We start from the raw sequence: 6,197 nt of genomic DNA on the forward strand, positions 1-6,197 counted from the left end.
GTGTACTCCTCCTCCGCAGCTCTGTCAGTTAACCGAGGCCTTGCAGCAGTGCCCCTCGAAGAATCAGCTATAGGAACTGTACTGCTGCTGTCAATAGTGCGTGCTCTCTTGGGTGCCATTGATTCGTGAATAGAAGTGTGTAAGAACTGATTTTTGATGTTTGTGAGAGGGTTTAAGTGTAGGAAGTTTTGTGGGAGATATGTAGGATAGGTGTAGGTATATATAGGGTGTGGAGTTGGTTAAATTAGATTAGGAGTGGGGTTGAGGGATAAAATCATGGGGTAATGGGAAAAGAATTCGTGGGTTTATGGGCTGTGATGGGTTTTTGTGTTTTTGTTTTTTTTTTTCTGAACTGTAAAAAATTTTCTGGAACTCGACCCCTGCGCGGCCGCTCAGCATTTCTGCGCGGGCGCGCAGCAAGCTGCGCGGCCGCTCAGCATAGCTGCGCGGGCGCGCAGAGGGTCTCTGGAAAAAAAAAATTTCAGCCCCTATTTTCTGATTTTTTTGTGTTTTTGGATAGGTTATTAACTTCTAAGGGTTCCTGTAACAACAATTCATGGGTTGCCTCCCACGCAGTGCTTCTTTTTCGTCATTAGCTTGACGTTCCGTACCTTTCTCAAGTAGTCAACAAAATGGCACTAACCACCTCTCGGTTTGCCATGTCCCCATAGTAGTGCTTCAACCGCTGACCGTTAACCTTGAATGCTTGGTCCGAATCATTCTCAAAAATTTCCACCGCTCCATGTGGAAACACAGTTTTGACAATAAAAGGTCCAGACCACCTTGATTTCAACTTCCCAGGAAAAAGTCAGAGTCGAGAGTTGAATAACAGAACTTGTTGCCCTGGCACAAATAACTTAGGATGTAGCTTCCTATCGTGCCACCTCTTCACCTTTTCCTTATACATCTTGTTATTCTCGTACGCTTGAAGTCGAAATTCATCAAGTTCATTAAGCTGAAGCATTCTTTTCTTACCAGCTGCATCTAAATCCAGGTTCAATTTCTTCAATGCCCAGTAGGCCTTATGCTCAAGCTCCGCCGGTAGATGACATCCCTTACCGTACACCAACTGAAATGGTGACATCCCAAGTGGAGTTTTGTATGCTGTTCTGTAAGCCCAAACAGCTTCATCGAGCTTTAAAGACCAATCCTTCCTTAACGGACAAACAACCTTCTCTAGAATGCGCTTTATCTCTCTGTTAGACACTTCCGCTTGACCATTTGTTTGCGGATGATAGGCAGTAGCTACTCGATGATTCACATTATAACGTTGCATCATAGAAGTGAACTTACGGTTGCAAAAATGCGATCCTTCATCACTTATGATTACCCGAGGCGTTCCAAACCTTGTGAAAATTTGCTTATGAAGAAAATTTAGTACTACCTTTGCATCATTTGTCGGTAAAGCTTTAACTTCGACCCATTTTGAGACATAATCGACTGCCAGCAAGATGTACTGATTATTGCAAGACGAGATAAAAGGCCCCATGAAATCGATTCCCCACACATCAAAGACCTCGACTTCAAGCATCACATTTAATGGCATCTCATCCTTCCTTGACAAATTTCCCACTCTTTGGCAACGATCACACCTTAAAACAAACTGATGAGCATCCTTGAACAAAGTAGGCCAGAAAAAACCTGCTTGCAGAATACGAGCTGCCGTCTTCTCACCTCCATAGTGTCCACCATAAACCGTGGAATGGCAGTCTCGTAATATCCCCTCTGTCTCACAGAACGGGATACATCTCCTGATGATCTGGTCAGCTCCCTGTCTAAACAAATATGGTTCATCCCACATATACCACTTCACCTCATGCAGAAACTTCTTCTTTTGCGCGGATGTCAAATTAAGAGGCATTATATTGCTGACAAGATAGTTTACAATATCTGCAAACCATGGTTCTTCCTCCTGAATTGCAAACAACTGCTCATCCGGAAAAGATTCATTGATTAACGTCCTATCTTGTGAAGTAGAATCGGGATTCTCCAACCTAGAGAGATGGTCAGCTACTTGATTCTCGGTACCTTTTCTATCTTTGATCTCTAACTCAAATTCCTGAAGTAAAAGCACCCAACGAATGAGTCTCGGCTTCGAATCCTTCTTAGAAACCAGATAGCGAATAGCTGCATGATCAGTGAATACTGTTACTTTCGTACCAAGCAGATAAGATCAAAATTTCTCAAAGCCAAAGACTATAGCCAAAAGCTCCTTCTCAGTAGTGGTGTAGTTCAATTGGGCACCATTTAAAGTCTTACTCGCATAGTAGACCACATGGAAGAGATTTTTCTTGCGCTGTCCCAGAACTGCACCTACTGCATAGTCACTCGCATCACACATCATCTCAAACGGTTCTGTCCAATCTGGTGCTGTAATAACTGGTGCAGTGATCAAACTTTTCTTGAGAGTCTCGAATGCTGCCAAACATTCATCATCAAATTTGAAAGGCACATCTTTCTCAAGCAAATTGCACAATGGCTTAGATATCTTTGAAAAGTCCTTGATGAATCGCCGATAAAAACCCGCATGACCAAGAAAACTATGGATTCCTTTCACAGAATTGGGTGGGGGAAGATTTTCAATGACTCCCACCTTGGCCTTGTCCACCTCCAGACCCTTGCCAGAGACCTTATGCCCAAGGATAATGCCGTCACGCACCATAAAATGACATTTCTCCCAATTAAGCACCAAATTAGTTTCCACGCATCTTTTGAGTACGGCGCGCAGATTATTCAAACATTCATCATATGAGTGTCCAAAGACGGAGAAGTCATCCATGAACACTTCGACGTTATTTCCAATCATGTCAGAGAATATAGCCATCATACATCTCTGAAAGGTGGCCGGGGCGCCACATAACCCAAACGAAACTCTACGAAAAGCAAATGTGCCAAATGGACAAGTGAAGGTAGTCTTTTCCTGATCCTCTGGTGCAATACAAATCTGATTATAACCGGAATAACCATCCAGAAGACAAAAATACTCATGTCCCGCCAATCTGTCAAGCATTTGATCAATGAATGGGAGAGGGAAGTGACCCTTCCTTGTGGCTTTGTTCAATTTTCTATAATCCATGCATACTCTCCATCCTGTAACTGTTCGAGTAGGGATGAGCTCATTCTTTTCATTTGCGACCACAGTGATACCTCCTTTCTTAGGAACACATTGTATGGGGCTCACCCATGAGCTGTCAGAAATAGGATAAATGATGCCTGCATCTAGCCATTTCAGAATTTCTTTCTTCACCACCTCCTTCATGATCGGGTTCAGTCTTCGCTGCTGTTCCACAGTTGGCTTACTACCTTCCTCTAGCACAATTTTATGCATACAATATGAAGAACTTATCCCCTTGATGTCTGCTATGGTCCATTCTATAGCCGATTTGAATTCTCTCAAAATCCTTAAGAGCTTGTCTTCCTCACTACCTGAAAGGTCAGCTGAAATAATAACAGGTAACGTAGATGAATCACCTAAAAAAGCATACCTTAAGTGTTCAGGTAATGGTTTGAGCTCCAAGGTAGGTGCTTCCTCTATTGATGGTTTGAGCTTCCCTTCAGCGTTCTTGAGGTCAGAAGTACCAAGAGATTCAAATGGTATGTCCAGCTTTCGCTTCCAGGGAGAAGCGTTCAGATATTGTAATTGCTCGTTGCTATCTTCATCATCGCTGTCAAAATCCCCCACTAAGGCATTTTCCAATGCATCAGACATTAGCATGTGATCGAGTTCCGAAGTAACCGAAGAATCAATCACATCCACTTTTAAGCACTCCTCATCTTCTGTAGGGAATTTCATTGCCTTGAATATGTTGAAGGTCACATCCTGATCTTGGACCCGCATAGTAAGTTCCCCTTTTTGCACATCTATCAAGGTACGGCCAGTAGCCAAGAAAGGTCTCCCCAAGATTATGGGAATCTTCTTATCTTCCTCAAAATCCAGAATAACAAAATCTGCAGGAAAGAAGAGCTTATCCACCTTGACGAGCACATCCTCAACTATGCCCCTTGGGTAAGTAATGGAACGGTCATCCAATTGTAGCGACATGTATGTGGGTTTTGGATCAGGCAGATCCAGCTTTTTAAAGATCGACAACGGCATCAGATTAATGCTTGCTCCCAAATCACAAAGGCACTTGTCAAAAGTTAGATTGCCAATGGTGCAAGGAATGGCGAAGCTTCCTGGATCTTTCAGTTTTGGTGGTAACTTTTGTTGCAGAACCGCGCTGCATTCTTCCGTTAGAGTAACGGTTTCAAGGTCATCCAGTTTCACCTTCCTTGAAAGAATAGTCTTCATAAACTTCGCATAACTAGGCATTTGTTCCAAAGCCTCAGCGAAAGGTATATTGATGTGAAGTTTCTTGAACACCTCCAAAAACTTCCCGAACTGTCTATCCAGCTTTTGTTGCTGCAATCTCTTAGGAAAAGGTGGTGGAGGATAGAGCTGTTTCTCCCCTGTATTAGCCTCAGGCAGAGTGTGTTCAATAGTAGTCTTCCTTGGTTCCGCCGCTTTCTCCTTTTGCTTAGATTCTTCATCTCTAACTTCAGCTTCGACTTCTTTTGCCTTTTTAGCATCAGCTACTTTTCCAGACCTTAAGGTAATAGCCTTGACTTGCTCTTTAGCTTCCTTCCTGCCTGGTACTTCCGTGTCACTGGGAAGAGTGCCAGGTTGACGATTGAGCACTGCATTGGCTAATTGACCGATTTGATTTTCCAAGGTCTTGATAGAAACCGCCTGACTCTTGCACAACAGCTTAAGTTCCTCAAAATCAGCACTAGTAGGTGCAGCTGCACTTCCCTGTTGAGGATATGATTGCCTTGTAGCATACTGCTGTGGTTGCTGGAATCCAGGTGGGTTAAACTGTTTACTTACTCCTTGCTGATATGTTGGCTGAATAACATTCTGATTATTCCCCCAGCTGAAATTTGGATGATTTCTGTTGTTAGGATGATAGGTCGCTGGCACAGGCTGCTGTTGTCGCTGATAATTATTCACATACTGAACAGATTCGTTGACAAGAGAACACTGATCCGTAGCATGAGAACCTGCACAAAGCTCACAAACCATAGCTATTTGATTAACTCCATACGTAGCCAGAGAATCAACCTTCATTGATAGCGCTTGGAGCTGGGCTGCAATAGCGGTGGCTGCATCAACTTCCAGAATACCTGCTACCTTGCCTGACGTCATCCTCTGAGTTGGGTTTTGATGCTCATTTGCAGCCATTGTCTCTATAAGATTATACGCCTCAGTATAGCTTTTAGCCCATAAGGCTCCTCCAGCTGCTGCATCGAGCATGGGCCGAGATTGGGCCCCCAAACCATTATAAAAACCAGTGATTACCATCCAATCCGGCATTCCATGATGTGGACATTTTCTCAACATTTCCTTGTAGCGTTCCCAAGCCTCGCACATAGATTCTGTAGGTTGCTGCGCAAACTGAGTAAGAGCACTCCTCATAGCAGCAGTCTTTGCCATTGGATAAAACTTCACCAGAAACTTTTGCGCAAGATCTTGCCACGTAGTGATGGACCCAGCTGGTTCAGAATGTAACCAGTCTTTAGCCTTATCCCTCAGTGAGAATGGGAAAAGCCTCAACTTGATAGCCTCATCAGTCACGCCATTATACTTAAAAGTGCTGCAGATCTCGACAAAATTTCTTATGTGCATGTTGGGGTCTTCAGTTGCCGCTCCTCCAAAAGAAACAGAATTCTGCACCATCTGAATAGTGCCCGGCTTGATTTCAAAGGTGTTAGCTTGAATAGCCGGATGAAGGATGCTTGACTGAATATCATCAATTTTAGGCCGAGAAAAATCCATAAGAGCTGGATCAGCTTGAACAATACGATCTCCCATGTTTACTGGTTCTTTCTGCTCAGTGCCTGAATCCGAATCCTCAAAATCTAACTTCTCAGGAATATCAAGAACTGCGTTTGTCTCCTCAGCTGTATCTAAGGTCCTCTTGCGAGCACGAGAACGAGTTTGCATAAACGCTTGCTAAAGTACCTGAAACACAACCGAAAAGAGTAATTAAATACTACGTCCTAATCACTGAGTCCTAATGACCAATGATGGTAAGTACATAAACTAAACAAATACGCCGAGTCCCCGGCAGCGGCGCCAAAAACTTGTTAGGGCGAAATCACGCACTAATATTCACGCAAGTATACGCGTTCGCAAGTAATATAGAATACTTTCTAGT

At 43.5% G+C, this 6,197-nt stretch overlaps 1 non-coding gene across 1 annotated transcript; it reads left to right on the forward strand.

Moving 5' to 3' along the window:
- The first annotated feature begins 5,351 nt into the window (after positions 1–5,351).
- LOC141709556 (small nucleolar RNA R71) lies at positions 5,352–5,458 on the forward strand. Its single transcript, XR_012570125.1, has one exon. It is a non-coding gene; the product is annotated as a small nucleolar RNA R71 (small nucleolar RNA).
- The last annotated feature ends 739 nt before the right edge of the window (positions 5,459–6,197 follow it).

This window comes from Apium graveolens, chromosome 2 (genome assembly GCF_009905375.1).
Source record: "Apium graveolens cultivar Ventura chromosome 2, ASM990537v1, whole genome shotgun sequence".
In the NCBI taxonomy this organism is placed as follows: Eukaryota; Viridiplantae; Streptophyta; class Magnoliopsida; order Apiales; family Apiaceae; genus Apium; species Apium graveolens.